This window comes from Amblyomma mixtum, chromosome 6 (assembly GCF_055824585.1).
Source record: "Amblyomma mixtum isolate Tamu chromosome 6, ASM5582458v1, whole genome shotgun sequence".
Classification (NCBI taxonomy): domain Eukaryota; kingdom Metazoa; phylum Arthropoda; class Arachnida; order Ixodida; family Ixodidae; genus Amblyomma; species Amblyomma mixtum.
Window position 1 is genome coordinate 117,580,762 of NC_143017.1, and position 25,706 is coordinate 117,606,467.

A 25,706-nucleotide genomic window follows, 5' to 3' on the forward strand; every position below is an offset into this window, starting at 1 on the left:
GCGCCGTATTAAATCGTGCGTAATTATGAAGGCGATCAGAAGCACGCGAGTACCATTGCCGGTAATCAAAAAGCTCACTGCTGGAATCAGGGGCACTAAACCTGCCTCTGCCTTTTGACCTTTATACAAGCAGCCGCGAATTAAACGGTGAAATTAATTTGTCAGCAACAAAAAACACGCACCAGTGCTAAAACTTTTGCGACGAAGAGCATCAACATAAGATCTCTCACAAGCACGCAACGCTTTAATGAACTTTTATTCTCTTGCGTCTCTTAGTCGAAGGCGCACCCTTTCGGCGAAAACCGACCTGGCAGGCATCAACACTGCGTCAAACACAGCAAAGGTAGCGCGCTTTGGATATCGCGGCTTATTCTTGGTCGGCTGTCAGACAAATATTCAAGCGCGATCTCCGCCTTTACACAGAACAGTGTGCGTTTACGTTCATTTGTAGTGAGCAACTGGCGTGATTCACGTTTCCGTGAACAGGAATCTTCCTATGGCCATGCCCTTCAACGCGGTACGCATCAGTTCCGAGGTATACGCTTTCGAGGAGTAGCGCTGAGGAATTTGAACCCGTACCCGTAGAAGCTGCGCACTTCCTGTTTTTTTTTTCTTCTTTCTCATCGTTGACGATGCCGTACTGCTGTCGAAGCATTGCGTGCGACCAACGGTTTTATTGCGGACAATATACGATGAAACTTGGCCAGACTATCCATGCCGCTAGCAGATGCTATCGCCACGGCGCCTCTCTACGCAGTGTGTTACTTATGCCTGCCTTATCGATATTTTCGCCCCTTCTACTCCCATTATCGATGTATTCGCTGAGGATACAGTATACGGGCAGCCTGGAATCGCTATTACTGCGCTGTATAGCGACTGCAGCGAGCGTTGCCGCCACAGTTGCCGTGGCGTGAGTTGATAACGGTGCTATAGTGCTGTGACTTATAGGAAGCTGCTGCAGACGCTCCGCTGCAGCAGCTAACGGGTCGAACGGACGTTGATGCCATCTTCGTTCGGTCGGTGACACCGCTTGCCGGCTGTGGCAGGATGGGGAGAAAGGGGGGCTTCACGCGACAGGAAGGCAGCGACGCCGCAGTGTCGAGACGGGCCGACTCTCGCTCGCCTACGGGAGGATGTGCGCGCAGGCCCGGCCATCGCAACCGGTGGGACTGGTTGCGGACGAGACTGCGAGCACCTTTCGCTCCGTGCTGCGGAAGGAACGCAGTGGCCCAGTCGTCCTTCGTGAACTTGCTTTAGTTTCTCCCGGTGCGCCGACCATGCTATGCGTGTTGGTGGCTCGCTTGCGTATTTCGGTAACGCTTTTAGACGATCGCATGAGCTGATTTGCTATCCCCCAAGTCTTACGGCGAAAGAGCACTTCGCGGAAGAACTAGACGAACTGGCACGGATCGGCGGTGCTCGGCTGTTTTCGCTTTCGCGTTCCGTGTTGTGGATGGGCTTGGCATTAGCCGCTTGCGTGCCATAAAACTCGACTCAGCCCGTGCTATGGATGTAATCTAATTGCCAGTAGTTGGAACGTCTAGTGTAATTGGCCCGCTGTCGTATGGAGCTAATCCACACCAGTGATGTACCGTGGTAGTAGCCGGAACAGGAAGTTTGGAAGCGCAAAAACGCTTCGGAGGTGCCTTGAATTGTCTTTATAGCCAGAGGCAGTTTACGAGCCGTGGTAGCGACAACTTAGGCTCTTTGGTGCCGGGATGCAGCCGATCAGTTGTATTATTCTTGGGGGGGGGGGGAGGGGGGGGGGGATAAAGCGGGCTGTAGATTTCCTGCCTGTCGAAATGGGGTAAAACAAGCACCTTCCTACAACCCGCCCGCAGGAGGGCAGCAGCTGACCTCCCCCCTCCCCCCCCCTCCGTGCCTCGCCGGAAAACACTACGCCACCACTTATATACGCGAGCACACAAACAACGCAAACCGAGTAGCTCGAGAGGGTACCGTCGTGTCCTGTTGCTTGCCATTTTTTGAAAACAAATTTTACTTTAAAGGCACATTCGGACAACTTCACTGAGTCGTTGTTCTCGGTAAAAATTGGCTCTCTGGCTGTTTCTCGTTAGCTACTGTTTGCCCGGCAGCGAAAGATGCAATCATGGTTAAGAAAATTTAATTTCAGAACTTTCGCTCCACTCTATTCAAACTCGTGGCATCTACAGCGAAAAAGTCTGGTTGTCGCCGTTTTGAAGTAAATTGCGGTGTAGTACAGACTCTGGGATCCGCGTCGTAAATTCGGTGTCTACGCTTGCAGTTTAGTTCCGAAATGGGCCTGTGATGGCGGCACTTGTATTGTTTATTGGTTTTCTAGTTTTAAAAGCTGTTTTCGGTGAGCTTGGCCTTTTTTTTATTACAGTGCCATGTTCTGGTTTGGTTTGGTTTTATGGGGTTTAACGTCCCAAAGCGACTAAGGCTATGAGAGACGCCGTAGTGGAGGGCTCCGGAAATTTCGACCACCTGGGGTTCTTTAACGTGCACTGACATCGCACAGCACACGGGCCTCTAGAATTTCTCCTCCAAAGAAATTCAACCGCCGCAGCCGGGATCGAATCCGCGTCTTTCGGGTCAGCAGTCGAGCACCATAACCACTGAGCCACCGCGGCGGCAGTGCCATGTTCTATCGATATAGAACATGGCAAATTGTATCGATAGTGCCATGTTCTATCGATACAATTTGTTTTCAATATGCCTTTAAGCGTCACTTTTCTCTGGAATGGGTAGCCTCCATATGTAACGCAGTGTTCACCTCATAGAGGACGACCAGTAGTGATTCAACGAGTCGCCGTACCGCTGTGTGCTCTTTTGCTACGCTAAACAGTGTACAGGACAAAACGACCGTTTTCAACTTGAAAGCTCGGTGCTATACAACCAAAGTCACTGCTGCGGTATACAAATTGGTGTAGCTTCCTTTCATGTGCTTTTTTTTCTTCTCCGGATGGATCTCAAGACGGAAATGATAGTGTCCCAACGTTAGTTCACAAATTATTTTTTTTTTACCCTTCCTAAAATTCGGTTCCGTTCGTGAACTCCCCCTTTCAGTTTCGTGGCGCGATTCCGCAACCGCCTGTGAGCTCTATCGGCGGACACACGATAAGCGGCACCAGCACGGCTTTTAAAAAAGGCTTCCCTAAAGTCTGGCTCGGGAGCAACGTGCAGCGGTGTTAGCGCTGCGGAACTGGCGCCACCCAATCAGCGGCCGAGTTCACGAAGCTAACCAAACGTTGAGGACGCATCTTGATTGGTCGGCGTACGAGCACTTGCACATCACGGTGGCTACGGCGTTGGCCTGTCAGGATGCATTCTTACGAACAGATAGCTTCGTGAATTCGGTTCCTGATTGGCTGACGCCGTGTCTATAGCTTTTACCACGCTGCACGGTATTGCCGAGCCAGAGTACGGTCGCCGCTGTGCCGCAACCGCGTTACGAACCGCCTTTCCATTGTGCGCATTCATCAGAGAGGAAGCGGCCTGTCAACGCCTTGAGCCGCCGGTCTGGAAGGCCACACAGCGCTCAGCATCCGCTCGCCGAGGGAAGCTCGGTGGCGGCTCGCGCCTCGTTTATTTATCGACCGATTGTCCCACTTCCATCTGTCTCGGGGAGCCCGTCGTGTGTGCGCGTCGCCACGTCTAGCCTCCGCCGCGCCGAAAGACGTCGTCACAGCCGCCACTGTGCTGTGCTGCGCGCTCGATCGCGTCGCCTTGCGACGGCGTCGCGTTACGTGGGAGGCTGAGGAACTAACGGGGCAGCGAAAGGGACGGGGCAAGAGAGAGAAGGGCGTCGGAAGGGGCCGGTCGTAAAAAGCGCTCTGTGGCGAGTTATGACGTCGCTCGCTCGGCGAAGTGAGCCGTCGCCGGTCGCTTTGTCCTGTCGGTGCGCGTGTCGCGCACGTGTGGCCTCCTTTGGTTCTTTTGTCTCGCCATCACCGCGAGTACATCGTAAGGTGGTAAGTGCCGACCCGAAATTGTCATCTCCAGATACTCGAGGTGGTTCCATCACAGTCAGCCACTAAGGGGCCCGCTGACAAAAAGTTTCCAAGTTGGAGACACACTGCGGATAGGTTGAAATTGTCTGCATCGATTAATTGCCGGTTTGTGATGAAAAATGTTTCTGGAAAATGGCTGAAAACGGAGGAGAATGGAGAAGTAGAGGAAGAATAGGAGAGGAGGAATATGGGGAAATCGTGCCTTTTTTCTTCGCAATCGGCTGTGCGATTTTCCTTGGCATTCACCGAAAATCCCTGGCCAATCCCCCCGCGTTGTGATGCGCAGTGTCTACAGAGGTCCCCAACAACCGTGCCACAGGACGGCCTGTCTCGTGTTTCATTTCTGGCTCTTTTCTATAGCTTGCTTGCTAGAAAAGAGCCAAGAATGAAACACCAGACATGCCGTCCTGTGGCATGGTTTCTAGAGCACCCTCCTCTCTCCCCTCCTCGCCCTCCCCCCTTTCCCCCTCTTCTGCATCGGTGAGCCTCAGTGCGCGCACTTTGGCGATCGCGTCAAGCTTCTTGACATTTTCTTGCAATGTTAGGTCACCCTTGCCACACCACCTCTCCCCAGCCTCACCCCAATCTTCCTGAGAGGAGCTGTGGCTGAAAATTCGGGCCCTTGTCACCCGTGTGGTGGTCCGTGCCGAGACGGTGGACGTCACCTGTGATAACTCGGACTGGACAGCCTACCTGGTGGGCTGATCACTTTCTACAGGCTGTTGGCTTATTCATACATAGGACAACGTTTTTTTGGTGCACAGAAGAGGCCGTCGATAAATTATTCCGAGCTCCTCGCTGTGTCCGCCTGAAGGAAAGCAGAAAGGACGGGGCCAGGGGAGTTCCGCGAAACAGTGAGCGGCGAAGAGGGAACGAATTCGATGAGGGGGGCGGGGGGTGACCTGAAGTTGCAGCGACGAGAATCGGCACCGTAGGGAGCAGGGCTTTCCGTTGCTCTGTATCGACAGGGGGATCGACCGCTCAGAAGCGCCCTCTTCACTTCGGAACGGTGTCCTGCACCGCTGCGTGCACTCCTTTCCTTCCCCTGCGCGGCACCATTGCGCGCTTCCCTCCTTCCCTTTTTCTTTTTTCTCCCTGCGCCGTGTGTCATTAAAACTGTGCATCGTAGAGGGGCCAAAGTTGCGGCATCAGTCAGTTTGCGGTCGCTTAGCGAGGTCCGTCTGTGATTAATCGGTGGCTAAAAAGTTGTCAGTGGCCATCCGGCGTGACTGGCCAGAGCCGGACACGTGCCAATCGAGACGTTTCTCTCAACTTGGCGCTGCGTATACTGATGGGCTGAAGACGCGGCCTCACGCTTCCTCGACGCTGCAGCGTTCTAATGAAGCCCGGGGCGCAGCTGAACCCGCCGCTCTGTCTGTGTGTCGGACCGATAGCATCTGCTGCGCAGTGGTGCTCTGTGTTACGCAGCCCCGGGCTTCCCGTGCGTGCTGCCTGGGGGGCGGCCGAGGATGCGACGCGTCTTCTTCGATCAGGAGTGTATATGCGGCTGAGGCCCCGTCGATGCCGGTTGAGAGGGCGATAGGCGCGCCTCCGAAGGCTCGATCCCTTGTTTACCCGCCAGTGTTGTTGCTGTCAGGATGGATAATGACGTGAACTGCGGATCGCTGTCCCGGACCCTTTTGCTGCCACTGTTGTGCTGCAAGAATAATGAATGCGATCCTCTTTCAGAAAAAAAAAAAAAAAAATTTTATTCGCGTGAATGAGAAATTTTGCGTTTGCGTGCCGCGAGGGCTTATTTGTGTGGCCCCGGGTCGATACGCGTGTATGTGAGTGTGGGTATTTGTATGTATCGGTGTGTGCACATCAGTTAACTTCGTCGGGGTCCGTTGGGTCATTGTCTGGCGAAGGCGATTAACAGCGACGAATCGGATCCAAGCGTGGAATGGGTTTTGTTCCTTTTACGGCTGGCTCGGCAGTGTCGCCTGACTTTCGGTTTGAATAGAAATAACGGAGCTCTCCCGGGCGCCTGTAATTCAAATTGCAATTCACGTGCCGATTAAAGTTGAGGTTAAAAAGGAATTACGACATTCTCTCCACTGCAGTATTTCTAATTTCGCTTTTCGTCCCTCCGTTGCGTGTTATTGCAACCAAGTGCAAGTTTTTTTGTGCATCGACCGTCAGTGAAGAGCTTTCTCCGGTTCGACATGTGTTAGACTGTGGCTCGTCAACATATGCACTAATGCGTGTATCTGGCGCGTGGTTTTTTATCGCGGCCCTAAAACGGGCGCCCTAGACCCACGCTCAAGTGAACAGTAAATCAAGCAGGTTAGGTAATCAGTTAAAGCGTCACCGCCTAGCTGTGCTCGCCGAAGCGTTCCGCCTCTACCTTTGTAGCAGTATCGCGTTGAGAATCATTCAGCCAGCCTTCGTGCTAAAAAAATAAAAATCGATTTGCACTAGCATTAGCTAGCACAGCTCTTGATGATTCCCCCCACGGACACAAAAACACACACGCTGCGACTCATTTGCCGCTAAAGGTGCCTCTTCAATATCGGCACCGCGGCAGGGGTTTTATTTTTTTTTTTTATTTTTTTACGAACGCAGCAACAGCTAGAGGGGTAGTCGCTGTTACTAAGCGCCGCAATCCGAAAAAGTGTACTAGGAGCGAACGCTCTCTGCTCCGATGCACAATGGCAGAGGTAAGACGAACCTGGAAACTGTAGCCGAGAGTAGAGGGAACGATCTCGGCGGATGATTGATATGCCGTTCGAACCATTAGCCGCGGCTCTCATGTTTCATGCCGCGTGGATCCGATAAGCAAGATGGAAGTTTTCTTTTGTTACTTTATGATCGTTTTTATGCAATGCGCTACGATGGCACTATATGCAGTGGGCTTATCGCGTTCGCTCGACGCTCTCGTCCGCCCGTTTGCGCTCTGAATATTTCTCGTTCGTCGTCGTGGTGTGTTTGATTGATTGATTTCGTCTTCGATGATCATCGTCCAACGCTGCGCTCGTGCCGTTGTTTTAACCACGTCGTTACTTGCTTGTGTTTGCTGCGCACAGAAGGGAAGTCGCTTTGATCGACTCTTCCCCCGCCTAATGTTTTGAGCCGAAGGACGCTCGGTAATAGTTTTCGCCGTCGACTGCCTACGATGAACTTATCGATTCCACTTATCGCCAGCTCTTTTGCACGGTGCTGCATATGTGCAATGCTATAGCTAGAGCCGAGAACCGGTTTTGGATTCACCGCTGTCCTGCGCTTACGGTGAGACAGTGACTTCGGAAGTTCGTTCCGGCTTTTCGATTTGTTTCCTTCCTACACCGTGGTACGATGGCTGCTGGGTTTACGCCAGAAGTCGGTGCCTTTGGATTCGGTGCGGATTCGGCTTGTTTAAGCGAGCGGGTGTAGTGCGAAATCGCCGTATGCGAGCGTTTTCTCCGTTCGCCCCCGTCTAAATGCGGCTTTCGCGGGGTTAGGATCCCACCGGTGGCATGTGGTTACTTTTTCTTCTACTTTCTAATCATCTTTCAGGTAAAATTACTGCGCCACTGATTTCCGATCGGTCAACACCACAAATAAAAATGCAAACTCCCCTGTGCTTTGCTTGGTTTCGATGATTGTTGGCTTGCTTCATATGAGCGCCCAGTAACGAACGTCGGGCAGTTTGAGTAATACCTTGGTAAGGACACTGCCCGATCAGGCGATGGGTGGGATAACTAGCTATAGGCCTAATGTCGGCAGTGTGCTGTTCGAGGGGATGGGTACTGTAGTGTCCGGGCGATTTCCGTCTTCAGAGAGATACGCTGACGCCAGATATGAGTGGCATGTTTTTGCGGACATATTCGCCCGGAAGCAGCAGCGAGGACGGATTTCCGGACGAGAAGTGCCGTCCTTGTGGCCGCATCATTCTATTGGCTCACTTATTCCCTTTCCTCGCGAGACCCTTATCTGCTGGAGGGGAAGGCAGGCTCATCAGCGCGTCTTCTACAGCAACGCGCACACAAAAAAAATCAGTTTTAAAGAAGATAGTCCTGGAGACGCAACGATCCCCACGCAGTTGCCTAATCTGTTCACGTGTGGTCATTGTTATCAACGATATAAGCTTAGGTCGTGCTTTATCTTGCAGGCTGCTGGCACAGAAACGGAATCCACAAATGGCGAGAGGCAACTGGGAGGCCAGTATCTCAAAGCTTCAGTGTTGGCGCCTAGTCGGTACTTTTTTCCTATCAGGACTACCCGATGTCACGCGCTCCTGGAATTGTGCGGGGTTGCTGGAGACTGGGGAGGAGCGGAGAGGATTGTTATGCCGCACTTTATTATCACACGCTGGTCCTTATTCCTTCGCGCGCACTGCAGACTCTCGCGTAATCACTCGCGACGCCTTTCGAGCGGCATCGTCCGGGGTTCGTTTGCCCTGTGCAAACAGGGCCGGTCCCTGGCGGGCGCACGCGCCCGGTGGCGTGACCCAAGGTGCGCCGGACGCGCGTGCTTTGCTTTGTGCGCGCGTGTTTGTCGGCGGCCGCGGCATTTCGGCGTAACGTATGCGAGTGGCCGGTTTATGCTGGCGCCCGTCCGAGGGATTTGGGCCACCCGGCAGAATGTATAATGAAGGCTCCGCGTCGGTGCACGTTTTTGCTTTTGCCTTTTACCCGCACGGAAGCTGGACGGAAACGTGGCGGTCCGTTGAAAAAAGTGCGCTTTGTGCCTCTTGCATGCATGATATGTCACCGCCGCTGAAACGGAAAGGAGGAATCGTCAGAGGAGGGCTAAAAGGTAACGGATAGACGAGAACCGCGGGCTTCATTTGGTATACCTATAGCAGCGAAACCAGGCGACAGAAAATGTATTTGCTCGCTTAGCACCGCAGTATGTGTGGGAAAGAAAGATGAAATGGTTCGGTTTAGTTTAGGAGGGTTTAACGTCCCAAAGCGACTCTGGCTATGAGGGGGACGCCGTAGTGAAGATCTCTGGAAATTTTGACCACCTGGGGTTCTCTAACGTGCACTGAGATCGTACAGTAGACGGGCCCCTAGAATTTCGCCTCCATCGAAATTCAGCCGCCGCGGCCGAGATCGAGCTCGCGTCTTTCGGGTCAGCAGCCGAGCGCCATAACCACTGAGCCACCGCGAAGGAGGGGTAGAATTCAGCACGCGTCTCCAGCTTGATATCTCAATGACTTCCAAGGTAACTTCTGGCACGGCTGTTACTGACTGTAAAGAAAATTGACATTTGTGGGTTAAAAATGCAGAAAGAGTAAGCAGGAAAACTACAAGACAATGAAATTTGTGTGTTAAAAATACAGAATAAAACATTAAAAGTAAGCGGATTACAGGAACTATTGTTGTGTGTACTCAACACACTGAACAAGAAATTCAAAATTGTGTGAACAGAAGGTATGTGTTTATGCGTTTTTTAAATACTTGGGCTGATACACCAGCGCGTTAAGGCCCGACTCCAATCCCACTTCCGAAGCGTCGCACCACGCGCGCCAGCGCGTGGTACACATCTCCTTTGTCCGGGAACTGGCTCGCGCCGCTCGCGTCTGGGTTGATGTTGCTAGAAGCAGTTCGACTGCCAAGAGTGGATAGAGGTCATAATTCGCGTAATTAAATGATTTTAAAACGTGTGGAATGTATTTGGTACACAAATAATTAAGCACGCCTTTTCACTGTGATGCTGTATCTCAGAACTTGCAAAACCCGCAGCGCCATCGACACTCGCTCACTCTGTGCTCGCGTGCGGCGCGCGCCAAATGTCTGGCAGGGACAGATCGGAGTGTCGACGCTCGCGCTGCTCGCGTGTGGCGCCGCGCGCATGCGCAGACTGGTTCTGGCTGACGCGCGGGACGCCTGGCGCGCGTTGACACGCGGCGCAAGCGTGTTTGGAGTTCGGGCTTTATGCTGTCTACTAGTGCGCGTACCATCGCGCCTGTTCTGTGAAAAATACGGGGGTGGCGCAGTGCCGATGTTATGCGGGGTGTCATGCTGAAGGCAACCATGTACAGGGTGAAACTGCACTTGGTCCCGAGCAGTACATTGCAACCAAAAACATCGCATACCGCGCTCTAGGTGCCTTTCTCTTCGCTTCGCGCTGCGTATGCCACTTTCTTGCTCATCTGCGCGGTGCTGGTTGGCTATCCGTAATTGTTTTTTTTTTTTACGTGGCATATTTAGAAATAGCGCCTGTGTGCTCTCGATGTTCTTGAAAAATATTTCGCGGCGTAGTTGTCGCACTTCCTACGGAGGCCCCGTACGCTTCGGCAATCGGCCTTTTGGCCGGAAACGGAAGCATGTCAGTTGCCTTTCCTGTTCTGGCGGCACCGTCGCGCTGGGCGCTGCGATATCGGTTGCGGGGTTTTAATAGGGCAGATAAATACGTACTCCCCGTTAAAACGCGGCTGACCCAGTTCAAAGCCGCGGGACCCCACCCCGTGGTCGCGTACGCTACTGAGGGAACAAAAGAACTACACATTGACTGGCACAAACAAGGCATTTATTGCTACAACAACAATAACGCCAGCTAGCAACAAAATACGCTGAGAAATCGAGTACGTCCGACTCACCAGCACGGCTACGAGGGAATTTTCGCCCATGCTAGGGCAAGGAGAAACTCCGAGGCCGGACGGGACGAGCTGGCGGGAGCATGTTCCGACCACGAGGCGCCCGCCGACGATGAGCGGAGCGGCGCGCGTGAACGTCAGCGCGCTTCCCAGCCGATAAGGACCGTCTCTCCCCCTCGCACGCGCAGCAAACACGCCATCCGTGGCGCTCGTGTCGCCGCGACGCCAGCGCCCTCCCCTGTTAGCGAACCCCACACGGTTTACGGCAGTCTCAAACGCTGCGACAGCGCCGAGGATTTAAAATTTTCCGCTAGCACTGCCTCAGTGTTCGACTTAAGAGCGTTACCTACGTGCGCTTCAAGTGTTTACATTGAAGTGGATGTAAACACTTCACGTTTGGTATGCTCACCAAACGTGAAGACCGAATCCAAACATACAAGTAACTCTATCCCCTTCTAACAAGCAGCGCCATCTACCCCATGGATTTTGCACTGCTGTTGCGATTTACAGCCACCTTCGCGATATCCGGCGTATTTCCTCGTTATATCAGTTAATAAATTTTACAGACGTGTTAATCACAGCACGACAAATCGTTTGACACCATCCGGAACCACCCCACCGCGGTGGCTCAGTGGTTACGGCGCTCGGCTGCTGACCCGAAAGACACGGGTCCCGGCCGCGGCGGCCGAATTTCGATTAAGGCGAAATTCTAGAGGCCCGTGTGCTGTGCGATGTAAGTGCACGTTAAAGAACCCCAGGTGATCGAGATTTCCGGAGCCCTTGACTGCGGCGTTCCTCATAGCCTGAGTTGCTTCGGGACGTTAAACCCCAATAAACCAAACCATCCGGAACCCTCTGTGACAAACGGCTGTGCCGTAATGGCCGTCTGAAGGTCCTCGGAATACACGGTTTGGGGGCGGAAAGGTCGTCGTTGCAAATACCACATATATTTTGGGCTTCATCTCAGTTAGTAATTTTATCCCCAGGAACATGTCAAGTCATTTCACACCACTTGGAATATTCTGCGTCAAACGGGTGGTCCCCAACTTTTATGCAAACCGTGGTACTGGCACATATACTATTACGGATTTTTGAAAGTATAGGTGTCAATTGAAGCTCTACGCGCCCACTATTGCTATATGATATAGTTTGGTCACGTGGTAACCGTTTTGGTCAATTTAACTTTTATTGCAGACAGATGCGTAAGTAGTAAGGGCTAACGCTCTTAAAAAGCGAGACGCAGTCGCTAATGTTGCACGATGACCACTGTGCGGTTTCCCTCTGCGCTATGCCCATAGCGCACGCAGAGCGCTTCGCTACTGTGATGCAGTCAATTTGTAGCACAGATACAAAAGAAAGGCGTAATAAAGAGATTGTACGTGTTTACACTTACTATATTGGAGTTTCCAGTAATTCTCAGTGCATCAGCGGATAAGCATTTCGGGAAATTTTGTGATTTGTTAAAGGAACACTGACGACAAATTGAAGTTGGCGTGTTTCGATAGACTACGGCATCTTAACTACAAGGCGACCACTTTTCCTGAATACTGACCTTTAAAAAGTGGCGCATCGCTTAAAAAGGTGTGTATACGAGGGCTCCCAGCGATCTATGAATATAAAGTAGAGAATTACCACGTACGCATATATGGGCGTTAACCCATTAGCCCTGTCGCGTAGTACCCTTCGTTGGCCTTTGTCTGAAGCCTGCTTCATTTTGAAAACCGAGCCTTTAACGGCAACCGAAGTGAAAATCAAAGTGCTAGCGCGCCTAATTCGCGTTTCGCCTAACCACACTAAATCGTCCGCCACTTTTCTTCAATTCAACTTTCTCAGTCACGAACGCGTATTTTGCTGGCAAACAAACGTTAATGTACCCGGAAAGAGCCAAAGAATCAGTTTGAACAATGCTTCGATACAGTTGCAATCACCGTCCCTTTAAAGTCTCATCGCTTTAGTAAGAGCACGAAAGAATCAGCGCTAGCAAGACGACGGTCGCACATATGCGTGCCACTTAGTTTTCCTGTCCCGTCTCTCCCGTTGTTCCTGGCGTGATGCGCTGGCCATTAAATCAATCCGCGGCGGCATTTCAGTGGCTTTGGTGTTCGGCTGCTGATCCCAAGGTCGCGGGGTCGACTCCCTGCCTCGGCGGCCGCGTTTCACCGGAGGCTAAATGCAAAGCTGTCTGTGTGCTATACGATGTTAGCCACCGTTAATGAACTACAGGTGGCCTAAATTAATCCGGAACACTTCACTACGGCGTCCCTCAAATAGCCCCTGACGGTTCGGGACGTTAACCCTCCCCCTTCCCGGGGACCTCATAAACACACACGCATACACAGCGCGATCATTAAATCCCTTCTTTTTTCCACAAGCAGAAGCTAGTGGACAAAGCACGAGCTGCGGCGGTGCCTGGCAAAAAAAAAAAAAAAAATGTACATTGCTAGCGAGAAGCTGCGTTCTGACGGCCCGGCTCGGCCTGCTCTTCACGTAGCAGGGGGATGCAAACGAAATATTCCTTTCGCTCATGAGAAAGTGATCGCTTCGATTGCAACGACTGCTTGCACGGTTGAGCGATCACCTCCACCAAACCCAGTTTCAGAGGTGACAGTGCGTCGTATACGATTGTCGTTTTGAGTCACGAAGCCTCGGAAATCTCGTTCCGCTCTAAGAAAAAAAACTTTCGTTTCCCTTTTTTTTTCTTCCCCACCTTGTTCCTTGCTCCAAGGAAACCGCCGTCTGGCCTCCGGCCGGCTCGGCACCACGCCTCACGTCGGTGGTCCGAGGGGCTTTCGGAACACTCCGGCGTTAATTGCTTCTGCGGATACACGGCTTACTCGGCGTAAGCCGCTTATGGTGTCGCGGCAGGATTGCGTGTGTACACCCCGAGCGCCCGGTGCGTCGGCCGCGTGACCCAGACGACCTCGGTCCACTGGCGCCGCTATCATGCGCACGCGCGAAACAAGACCAAGTAGCGCAGAACAAGTAGATCCTTGCCTAGTTTTGCCTACCGGCATATGTTAGCACGCGTTCCCTCGTTTTATGCCTCAGGGGGATGTTCTGTAAGTTTGGCTGGACATTTTGAGGAAAAACACAGCGCACTCCTAAGACACGGACAAAGAAAGGCAAGACGATACAGCGCTGTATCGTCTTGCCTTTCTTTGTCCGTGTCTTAGGAGTGCGCTGTGTTTTTCCTCAAGATGAACTATCAACTAGCCCGCTCTTCCATCCTTGCTGGCTGGACATTGACGTCTCGAATTCAGTGTTTCGTAGGAGGGCGAAGGAAGAAGACGCATGTTAAAATACTAGTGAAACTAGCTGTCCGTCTTACTCTGTATTAAGCCGCCGCGGTGGCTCAGTGGCTATGGTGCTCGGCTGCTGGCCCGAAAGACGCGGGTTCGATCCCGGCCGCGGCGGCTGAATTTCTTTGGAGGAGAAATTCGAGGCCCGTGTACTGTGCGATGTCAGTGCACGTTAAAGAACCCCAGGTGGTCGAAATTTCCGGAGCCCTCCACTACGGCGTCTCTCATAGCCTTAGTCGCTTTGGGACGTTAAACCCCATAAACCAAACCTTACTCTGTATTAATGTTCGGATGCTGCTCAGGGGATGCAAACATCCTAGCTTCCACCGCACTCGTCAATCTTCTACCGCTGTAAACTTACTCGTTGGGCGCCTTCATATTATCGCGTTGTAGTGACGGCAGTCCAGCGGTCAGGAAGACAGCAACAAGACTTGCAAACGAAGCTCTTTATCTGGGCTGACTTGCGCCCGCAAAAGAAGTAAACAGCACGGCAGCGGCGTGGAAAGAGAAGTTTATTTGGTTCGATGTAAACAAAAATGCAAAACAAAACTGCTGAACTCAATGGTCTGAACATTCAAGCACATGCGCAGTGACGCAGCACTGAACACGTCAGCAACAGACGTTCTCGTCAGTCGTCGAAGTACGAATGCCCGCCGCTCGCTGCATCGCTCAATTTAAAGCCGGCAAGGAAACTTAGAGATAACCGGTCAAAATCAACTACAGTAATCTGGAAAAGCGTCATTAAAACTTCCTGTTGGGCGAGTTGGTAGTTCATATTGAAGTAGATGGGTTTATAGCGCAAACAAAGACACGGACAAGAGAGACGAAACACACACAAGCGCTAACTGTCAACTGAATTTATTCGTCGAAAGCCACACTTTATATAGGCCGAAGGATAGGGACGGAAAACGTTCGTCCGGAAAGGTTAGTCCGGTCGCTTCTCGTGTCACGAACAAAAATGATAACGCGCCGTCCCTGCGTCCTTGAGCGCGAACGAACGGACACCACAATGATACGTGGCAATATTGTCACATGCATTGACGTATAATTCTGTTTGTGGCAATTTCCTGGAGTCACGGCTGGACAAGGAAGACGGGTGAGGGAGCGCGGAAGCTTGCCCGCCGGAAATGCGCGTCATCCGGTGTTGTTCCGGTGACCCAGGATTGAATTCGGGGTATTGTCACTGCCATTGCGGAAGTGCGTCGCTGCGTCGAAGGTGGCTCCCTCTGGTATCACCACTGGCTGGACGCCGCAACGGCGACCACACGGGAGGCTCTGTCTCACTAACGTGCTGACCGCGACAGGGAAACGTCAAAGTGGAAACTGAAGGGATGTCTGAATGACCAGGTAAGAGATGTGCTCCTGCGTTGGTATGCTTGGTTATTAGTGTAGGAGAAACACAGGCACTGGAGTCGCGTCTGTGTTTCTCTCTTTTTTTTTTTTCGCGTGTGTTCACATGCTCTACTGCATGCAGGGAAGATTAAGTGACTTTTAAAGTGCTCACCGATAAAACTCGAGAAGGTTTTACAGCACGTTCCCGAGGGAAAACCAAACTGCCTTGAAGAGGCGAAATCTTGAGGGACTCTGAGGTACGCCGTGTAGCCGTAAGCCAACCAAACAAAAAGGAGGCTACGTCACAGCAAGACAACGTTCGCTAAAAAAAAAAAAAAGTAGATTTACGCGCGGTGTTCGCCGAGGAGAGAAATGTGCTGAACTTGGCGCGAAAAAGCGAGCAGCGCAATCGGAGCCCGTCGACGTGAATGCGAACCAACAGCCGGAAAATTAGACGCCGGCTTGCTGCGCGTAAAGAGAGCGAGCACTCACTCGAGGCTTGCGCGCGGGTTCAACTTTGGAGCCACTCCGTGTATCGCGCGCGCCTCTCCCTTCTGGTCGTCTTCGTCGCTACGCCAGCGCCCCGAGCGAGAGAGGGAGAACTTGGTGCACGCACGCACACGCCTGCGAACTGCGGCTTGCGTGTTTCATTCGTCTCAAGGCGTTCGTGAGGTTCGCGCTTTCGTTTTTTTTTTTTTCGGAAGCGTTTTCTGACTCTGCGCACTGCGCGCGTGCTTTCCTGTTGTGTTTCGCGTGGCTGCTCCGGTTGCGTGGCCGCGGCGGGAATGACTGCAGCGAAGCGTGAAGCCGCGCTATCAAAACCGCGCCGCTCTCGTCGAGGCAGGCGAGTGAAACGAGCCGACCTCGGGAAAAATGTTGCTGATGGCGGAGCAGCTGCGAGGAGGGTGGGGTCGCTTGATTCGGAGCGATTCCGGCCGGTTTCTATCTCGGTGCGAGGCCTTCCTACTAAAGAAAACAAAAAACAAGAAAAACAGAAATTTCGAGAGCAAATAGTTGAAACGCGATGTTACGTGTTTTAGATGTTTGCTGTTGCTGATTGAGCTGCGCGGTGTTTTGGGAGGACAGTAGTTTTGCAGACTCGTGACGAGTGAGCAAATGACTTCGCGAAGGACCTTTTCTGGGCAGCTATGTGACCTTAAGCTTGTTTTTGCTTAACGCACTTGAAATGACGCGCTCAACGTGTGAAGCGCGCCGGCTGTGGGCGAACTGCACCGCTTACAATTGCGTGCGCCGTGAAACTGACCACCAGGGATCCGCGGTTACTGCGCGGAAGTCTACCCTTTATTTTCATTGCCAGTTCAGGGCACCTGTTCGCTCCCCGCGTGAATCCCACCGACTCGAGATGGCGTCTGGTATACTGCGGGGCACACTGATCGACATGGAACCCGTCCAGTACAAATGCAATTTCCATTTTTGCACTCATCAATGTTGTCATCGAACTTTTCATTATTCTTCCATGGAACGTGGCTGCGGCGCGGCTGTCGCTTTGATCTTTCTCCGGCGCGGGGAGATCAAAACCCTTGACGTTTTCTTGGCAGCCGATTTTGCGCGTCTCGACTAAGCGCAAAAAAAAAAAAAACACGCACAGATAAAAGATTTGACGTCACTGCATCCAGGCGTCAATACGCCAAGTGCGTCTTAACGGGATTCCCTGCTGACGGAGGATCGTGCGTCGTCTCTGGAAGGTTATCGTAACAGATTCGTAACTTCCCTCATGCTTGAGGATTCGAAGATTTCCGAGAGCTTAGCCATCGTGGCGTCAGTCTGTACTTACAATGATCTCGTGCACATGTGGCCGGCCTAGCATTCAGCGCACGCGTGGCGAGGCGGCGTACGGGGCTCTTCATTAGTGCATGGGGGACCGCGCGTGCAGAAATCGCCTTAACGTGACGAAATGAACGCCAAAAAGAAACGACAAGCGCCTTTGTGCCGCAGCTCTGAAGGCACCGTTTTCCTTTGGCGCGCTCGCGCGCGCGCACACACGTACATTGCTAAATCCTTGCCTGAGAAAAGTCCTCACTTCTTTCTTCTCTCTCCATCGTTTCTTCTGTACTTTTTCTTTGCCGGCGACGAACGAGCCTCTCCGTGTTTTCATGCTTGACCAGAAGGGGATGCCGGGCAGTGCCGTCAAGATGGGGGGGAGAGGGGGAGGCGGGCTATGCGCCACAATCGATAAGCCGAGAAGGGGGCGGCCCCCGCTTCGCCTGCTGGTGCTGTCAGAGAATTCGAAGGGTTTGCTCTCGTCGCTCTTGCTTTTCTTTTTTTCTTTCTGCGTCCCTTTAACTTCCTTATTCCGTTTTATTTTTTCACCAGCGCGCTTTTCGCGCAGTACCCCTTTTTGCGTTTGCTTTACCGCCCCGGTGTCGTGCGTATTGACCTCTAGATCGCTTCTGCTTCGAGGAGCCGGTCGGCGAAGCCTCACGCACTCACCTCGGAGGCGGTGCTTCTGACGCGTGGGAGCCGCTTCTCCCTTCGAGTTGTTTTCGCGTTTATGTCGACGTCCATCTGAGGCAGTGTAAGTTGTTTTCTCGCTTACTCCGAGGACCCTCCAAGACGGCGCAAAGCGACGTAGAAACAAAGAAGAAAAGGAACGACAAGAACAAAAGGACTCCTTTCTTTTATGACGCATATGTTTACGCATTTCATACTCGGGCTATTGGCTTATATAGAGCAATTTTTCATCGATCAGGCGTTCGTTTTGCGAAGCGTGTTAGCTGCGTTTTTGTTCACTTGTTATTCTTGTTCCAGGACGTATTGTCGCCGTTTTATTTCGCTCTTCAAGCGGCGGACCTTATATTATCCGGATCCCTTGTTGTCGCTGTCGGAGGGCCATTACAAAGAGCTCTTCGGCATAATTTGACGTGGAAGGTGGAAGGCAAGCTGACCCCCGCTCCATTGCGCGCTTGGTGTTAGCTGCCACTTTCTCTTGTCCTTTAGCTGCTCTTGGAAGGTGTGCAGTGAAGTATAGGCATCAGGGAAGTCGCGGGAACTTCGTTAGAAACTAACGAGATAGGGCTGAAAGGCGTCGCCGTTTGGATTATGCAAAGCTCATTTCGGGACCGAAGTCTGCGTGCGTGCGTGCGTGCGTGCGTGCGTGCGTGCGTGCGTGCGTGCGTGCGTGCGTGCGTGCTAGGCGCAATCGCGCTGGTAAAGATAAACAAGACATTTTATTTTACAAGTTTTTGTTTAGGCTGGTGGACCAGCCTCTTTCAAGTAACATACAACGTAAGCAGGAGTGCGCATTAAAGAGCGCGAACAGAGAAGAAGGTGGCATGCAGGAGTGCGTGTCTGCTTCCATGTGCTCGGCTTTAGGGCACACCTTTGTCTTTCTGGCATATTTTAACATGCGCTTGCTCAGAGGTCTTTCAGCAAAGTTCTAATTAGCTCGGAGAAGCTAGACCGCTAGCCGAAATGGTGCAATAACACAGATACAGTGACATGTTCGCGGCTCTTTCCCGAAACTCGCTTTCTTTTTTAAGCAGCAAGTGAGCATAATCCCATCCTTCCCTTTGTTCCCGTACCTGTTCCCCCTGCGGTAGCTAGCCCTGGAGATGATTTTTATCTCGAAGGCGCGCCTATTTCGCTTACTCGAGAGAGCCCTCTGACGGGTTCAATGTGTTCTGGGTCGTCACATTCTAACGAGCGAGCACTGCACGGCTGGAAGTCGGTATATAAGCGGTCTTGACGGATATGTAAAGCACTGAGCGTCAGAAGTCGTTCAGTTTGTCGAGGGATCATAATCACTAGCTTGAACGTCACAGGCGTGACGATCTAGGCAGTGAATGTGCTCAGCTGTTTTGCATTGGAAATATTTTCGGGTTATTTTTGCGCGTGATCACGGGTTTGTACATGGAAAACATATTCGCGAAGAGCCAGCGGTCGCTATACCAGTTATATAACGAGTCCAAAGTCTACTGAAAGCGGAGGGAAAGCAACCTTACTATAAACGAATTTCCGTTTTTCGCATTTCTGCTGTTGTTATTGCTCCTTTTTTCCCTCTCTGGATTATCAGCCTCGTACGTATTTTTTTTTTATATTTACTTCATATCTAGCATAACCTCTATATTCGAAGCCTACAGCTTCTCTCTATGGAACTCTGTAGCCTTTCCAGCCTTCCTATCAGAGCCAACTCGGCCTAGTGCGTCAGACTGTCTCCTGTTCAAAATGGCCATTTCGCTCGTCCCTGGCCGTCTTCTCAATAGTCGATGGATAGCATCGTTCAGAAGCAGTTTTCGGTTGATCTTCCTTTTTGCTTTTTCATCGCTCCAGGCTGTCCAGTTGATCCGGGAGAAATAAAGAAGCCAGCCGCGTCTCTTCTTATGACCCCTCATCGGTGAGCGATAGCTGCCGCTGCGGCGGCGGAGACGAGTACGGTGCCCACGGCGCCAGCGTCTTATGAGGGCCCTTTGTCACCCGGCCGTCCCTTAATAAATACGGGGCGCCCGGGCGGTGGACGCCCTTCAGACTTTTTCCCTAGCGCTGTACGCGTTTTATCCCACCGGCGAGGCGAAGCGGTCCTTGCCTGTCCATGACAGAATGAAAGGGGAGAGGGGTACGTTTCTTCCTGCGTCTCCTTTGTTCCGCCAAAACACGATCGGGGATGGGGGAAGGGAGTCGCCTGCAAAGCTCGCTGCACTGCTAGGCTTTGTTGCCTTGCGAGGAAGGACGCGCTTTCGTGCCACTTATTTCTCCTTTCTTGTCCCGCTATTTTACCCACTCCGCCCCAGCATTTCCTGACCCATCTCCCTGTTTTCTGTTTTTCTTCTTCCCTGGGGACACCACAGGCCGTCGTGTGGGCGGGTCAGGCATCTTTTCTTGTTTTTTTTTTCATTATCTGGTGCCCACCCCTACACACTCCTGTCTCGTGCAGTGTTCTTTTTGTGTATTTGTGTTTGCATGTGGTTCTGCTCTCGCGATGCGTTCAATTTACTGCTGCGCTCCGCTCTCGTGCAAACCATCTTCTTGCTTTTCACAGTGCCAACTCTCCGTTTACCGATTTTCGTTTGCCTGTCTGGTTTGTCGCTGTTGATCATTTCGATCGTCCACCCTCTTCGCTCCTCCGTGTTGTGTCGCTGCTGTTCCTCCGACCGGTCTTCCGCGTAGGTGTCGCCTCTTGTCTGCTCACACCGGTGGAGCTGCTGCTGCTGCTTCTCGGAGCGGCGCTCGTCAACGTCACGGAAGGACAATCTTCGCGCGATTGCCCCCACGCCTCCCTTGGCTCCCCAGCTTACCCACGGGTTTCCTCTCTTCTTCTGTTCTTCTCTGTGTATATCTTCAGCGTTGCTGCAAGTGCGCAGTGTTTTGCTGCGCTTTCCGAACACGCTATTCTTCTGAGGGCCCTTGCTCATTTACTGCCTTCTTCTATCTGAAAGTGCTGTGTTCCCGGTCTCGCGAAGAAACGTGCAGCTTTCCGAAAGAGTGAGCTGGCGTCAGCTATAATGTCAGTTACCAAGGTTCCCGAGGCTGTCGAGATAGCAGAACCGTTAGCAGCTGGATTTATTGGCCAATCGTACTTTCAAATGACACCGGGGCCGAGGCGCTAGCCAATTGCGAACCGTTCTTCACAAACACAGGGCTGTGAATCCAATTCCGGATTCAACTGCACCAGCGCTGCTTTTCGTCACGCTGCATTATTTTGTTGACGGAACGTGCGGAATTAACGTGTTCAGTCTCTTTCATTACGTGGTGTCCGGTCTAGCCTGTGCATGTAGTTTTTTTTTTGTTTGTGGAAATTTTTCTTCTTTTCCGTTCATTATTGTTCCACAATGTACGCAGCAATGTTTCTCGTTTCGATTTTTTTTCTCCGGCGGCGCGAGGGAAGGCCCCAACGAGCTCACTGTGTGGCGTGATCAAGTGTTTGCTCTGCGTTCCTTACGAAAGCGCGTTTCCGGAAAAGGAGGGTGCGACGCGCGTCTGTTTACCTGACGCCAGGTGAAACAGACCTCCGGTGAGTGCGCGAGGTGTGTTCGTCTCCTCTCCATCGTTCGAGAGTTTGCGGATGGAGGAGCGAGGCCCCAATGCCGTCCTCCGCTAGCTTGGTCGGGTTCTCGGTATTTCTTCCGCAGTGTTTACGCCGTTGTCGCACGATTGTGGCAGCCAAGGAAATGGACCTGCCTTGTTGGCCGGTCGTGTTATCCGCAGCTCTTGTGCGCTCAGGTAAACAAGTTTGTCAAGATCGCGGTGTTGGTTCGTGGAAGATTTTATTTTGTGCATTGATTCTGTGTTGGAAAGAGTGAGCCGCTGGAGCGCGTGGTTCCTGGAGGGTCCTGTTTTTTTTTCTTTTTTGCTTATCATAGAAGGATCCATACTTGTGGGTATTTCTGTGCTGATATCCTCAGCAAATGGAACCCATGTCTAAGTGCAACGAAGCGATACATGCTTTCACTTAGCTTTTTGAACCGTTTTTTTTTTTTCGTCGCGGCTTAATGGTGCAACTACGTGCACGCTTGCAGCAGTTTGGTTTATTGGTTTATTGGGGTTTAACGTCCCAAAGCAACTCAAGCTATGAGGGACGCCGTAGTGAAGGGCGTCGGAAATTTCGACCACCTGGGGTTCTTTAACGTGCACTGACATCGCACAGTCTAGAATTTCGCCTTCATCGAAATTCAGCCGCCTCGGCCGGGATCGAACCTGCGTCTTTCGGGACAGCAGCCGAGCGCCGTAACCACTGAGCCACCGCGACGGGGCAGTAGTGAGAAATCGTATTAATATAGCCAGTGAAACGCTGACAGGGCAGACAAATAGGGCAAAGTGCAGTGATCAACAGTGCTCGATATTGCCTAAACCAAAAAGCGATTGCGGTGGTGAAGCAATCAGTACACACTGTGGCGACTTACCTGGTTTAGAATTTTTCTATAGAGCGCAAAGTTGCTGTTTCAGTAAAAAAAAAAAATAAAAATATGAAGAGGGGGTTACGGCGTTCGGGGAAGTTAGGCCCCCATTGGCCACGCGCTACCTTGAGTACATGAAGCCATATTCATAATGAGCAGTTTATTAAATTCGTTATGGACAGCTCGTGTGTGTTTTGCTCCGAAGTAAGGCGTAAGCGTGCGTTTTTCTTAGAGAAGCGCGCACGCACAATGCACTACGGGCCTTCTTCCGTGGGCCGCAGCAATTTTCCTCTACGAGTTCGCTGCCGTCCTTGTGCATGGCTGCGGCTTTCTCTCGAAGGGAAACAGCCGGAAGGGCCTCCTCGACGGCCGCCTGGCAAGCTCGCTAATTCGACTGGCCCCGCCAGACGCAATCGCGCCTGCCCTTCGACGGTTGCCAAATGATTACAGCTCGGACTCATTGCGCCGCGTGCGCACGCTGTAGAGCCGCTGACTGTGCCGAACGTCTCCATTGGGCCAATCGGGAGGGAAGAGGCAGCCGGGAGACGGAAGGCACGCTGCTGACCGCGCGCGCGCAGCATTCCCGCGCGCCGCGGAGAATTTCGCGTGCTTTGGAACACGCCGCTGCACGCTGGCGGAGCGGCGGTCTTAGCTTGTCCCCCGCAAGCGTAGCGGAGGCGGACAGCCGGCCAAATCTTTAGCTTGGCTTGCGTGACAGCCACGTTTCCCGTGCCCCTGCAGCTTATGACGGAGCAAACTTGCGAAAATATCAAATCTGAGCACAGCCCATGCTGAATATTGAGCTTTCCACAAGTTTTCTTCCTCGTAAAGCACAGGAGCGGAGAAAAAGCGGCCTTCGAGCACGCTAGCTAAAGATTTGGCCGGCTGTACTAGCGTAAACGTTAGCGAATGAGACGTATGTGCAGCAGGAACCCGGTTTCTCTGCATTGCGTGTACGCTAGTACCTATCTGCTGCGCTAAAACCCACCGCGACCCGGTACTGGCTTTGCGAGAAGATGGTTTATTACGGAAGACGCATCTGCAGAGCGAGAAGTACGGAGGAAGGGGTCTTTGAGTGTGCGGAGAGGAGTAAAAGTCGGGCAAGTTTTCGATTTCTATGTAGCTGCCGAATGCCCCGATATGGAGTGTATTTGAGCGTGGAAAAAAAAATTAATTCAGAGTCCATGCGCGACTACGCAACTGCAATCGCGCAACTGCTGCGCGTCTGCTGCGCAAATCTATACAGACTACTCAGATGGTCACAGTTGAAGAGAAATACAGAGCGGACGAGTGAAATGCAGGGAGCATATAGCCACGCTCGTGTCCGTTTGGCTAGCCTCCTGCTCTGAGGAAAGGACGTTAAGGAATGAGAAGATACAAACGAGGCCGAAGAGAGCACCGCGGAGAGTGCGCATTTAGAGAACGATGCATTCGAAGATTTCTCAGTGGAGACGGGCTCGGAAAGCTGCCCATTTTCCCGTCGTGCCTGCAGAACGGCGCTTAGAAGGATATCAAATATCTCTTGTTGAATAGAGGTGTTTTTTTCACTCTTAGGCGAAGTGTACTGAAAGGGACGCTGTGTGCGGCCGACAACAGGTGTAGCTCGAGGAGAGGGAATGAGAGGAACCTTCACTTACAGGGAATCGTTGCTTTTCCACTTAAGGCTTTCCCTTATCTGAGCCTAACGCGTCAGTCTGCTTCGACTCTGCGGACATGGGCGGCATACAGGTGCGAATCGCACTGTCTTACTTTAGTTTCTGGCTGTTTGTTCTTTGCAAGGATGCATTCGCTCTAGAGCATTGTTCGCGTTGCGGCTACTTTTGCATGTTCTCGGTTTGCGTACAGTGGCCGGAAGATGCAGGGCTCTAGTCGGTGGTGAGGCCTAGTCGGTGTAGTGAGACTGACCTCTCAAATTCTGGAACGTTCGCTGGCTTCTCCCACTACGCTACGCTGGCAGCGCTAGCGGCCTGTGGCCCCGTTACATGCTTTCGCGCATGAATTTTCGCCCGTGCAGCGTTTGAGACGCTTCAACAATGAAGCTACTTTTCTGCGTTCCTCCTCCAAATGTGTACGTACTTTTCTTTCTACATAATAAGGATCCTTGCGTGGTCAAGTGATCCAGGCATCCGTAGGGTACAATTTAGAGCGCGCACTGCCGCTCCGTGCACTCGCCTACGGTGATACCTCCTCGCAGACAGCGCGCCCCGTCCGGCGCAGTCGGCGGTCGATAAGGCGCATCCCCGTTTTTGGAGTCGCCGTTCAGCTAACGCGGCGGGTGCCTCCTTCCGCGCGAAACAATTTGGACCTGCCGGAGGCCGCCCGCTCTTCTGCAGCGCCCGCTGTCCAGACCGCCTCGGTCATTTGTACACCTCACGCGATGTGTTTTGTACACATTCGGGCTCGGTAGTTCCACGCAGCGCTGGAAAAGGTGCGGGGCCCGTACCGACGCTGCTCCGCCTGCGTCCTAGCGCGGCGAAGTGTGCATGGCCAGCGGATTACAATGCACGCACTTGTTTGTAACGGGCGAGTTTTTATTTTCACGGTTGTATCACGGGGAGTTTTGCGGGTTTACGCCGGCTTCGTCGTCGCATTCTCGTCTCCGCGTGTTGGCCAATGAAAGCGTGTCATCGATCGTTCTGCCATCTATAGCCAGGCAGTCTGTAGCCACGCCATCTGTAGCCATGCTACACGTAGTCATGCCATCCATGCTCACGTGAGAAGGGCAAGGGCGAGAAATCTGGAAGCTTTTTTGTTTCCCGCGCACACTTTCGTCTGTAATTGCGCACCGTCGGCCGTAAATAGCCACTCGCGCCTGCCGATGTCGCGTCGACCATAGAGGACAAGAAGACGCGGACGAACGTATCATGATGGTCACTCGGGCGCTGCGCCGCTCAATCACAACTGCAACAACTTCTGATCATTACTGGCGGAGAACATCAGTAGCTATAGCTTTGCGGGGAACTGTTGGGGCGGGACATAAACTGTTTGCGATTGTGTTTCCGTTTCCCCGTCGTCAGCGCACGGAAGGAGACGGCGCTGCCCACCCCGCCGGAGTGAAGCGGCACGGTGGCGTCCGCGCTGCTCTTTCCGCTGAGGTTGCATCGCGAACGCGCGGCGCCATTGCGTTGGCTGAAGGCGCCAATTACGACGCTTGGATGCACCCGCCTGGCGCTTTGTCTATGGTTTATGCGTGCGTGATTATTTGCTCTTCACAGGCTATTTTTCGAGCTGGGCAATCGGTGAGTGTGCGGAACCTTCCGTGCGTCCAGGGCGCGTAAATCGTGCGTTTTCTCTGTTGCGTGTACGTGCGTGCGTGCGTGCGTGCGCGTGTGTGTGTGCGCACACACGCGCGTGTGTGCGTGTGTTGTTTTCAGCTTTGACGAAGCCATCATTTCACTCCAATGTGTTACACCCAAAGGGGAGTAGGCTTAAAGTAAGAGAGTAATTGGCGATAAGATCAGCGTGTGCGGGCGCATTTAAATCTGTGAACCTTTTTCAATCAGTCTCTCTCTCGCTCTCTCCCCCTCTGCCATACACACGCGCGCACTTACCTCAAATAATGCTAATAAAACAAGACTGATAAGATTCGCAGTGATTTATGTTCGCGTCCGGTTGTCGGTTCCATTTGTGTGCACAAAATGGTAGTTGAGGCGACAAAAATGAATAAGAAAATTTGCCTCTCCCGCACCACTAATGTATCGCGGGT

The 25,706-nt window shown here is 52.4% G+C and overlaps 1 protein-coding gene across 6 annotated transcripts in view; it reads left to right on the plus strand.

Annotated features, from left to right (window-relative positions):
* LOC149340165 (galactosylceramide sulfotransferase-like) overlaps positions 1-25,706 on the plus strand; it is a 161,351-nt gene that overhangs the window by 66,263 nt on the left and 69,382 nt on the right. Inside the window, exon 1 of one of the 6 annotated variants that reach the window (XM_089548915.1) lies at positions 14,952-15,164. The exons of the other annotated variants lie outside the window; for them this stretch is intronic. The gene's annotated coding sequence lies outside the window, so the exon portion shown is untranslated. Of the gene's footprint in view, positions 1-14,951; positions 15,165-25,706 lie in introns of those variants that run through there. 6 annotated transcript variants of the gene reach the window in all.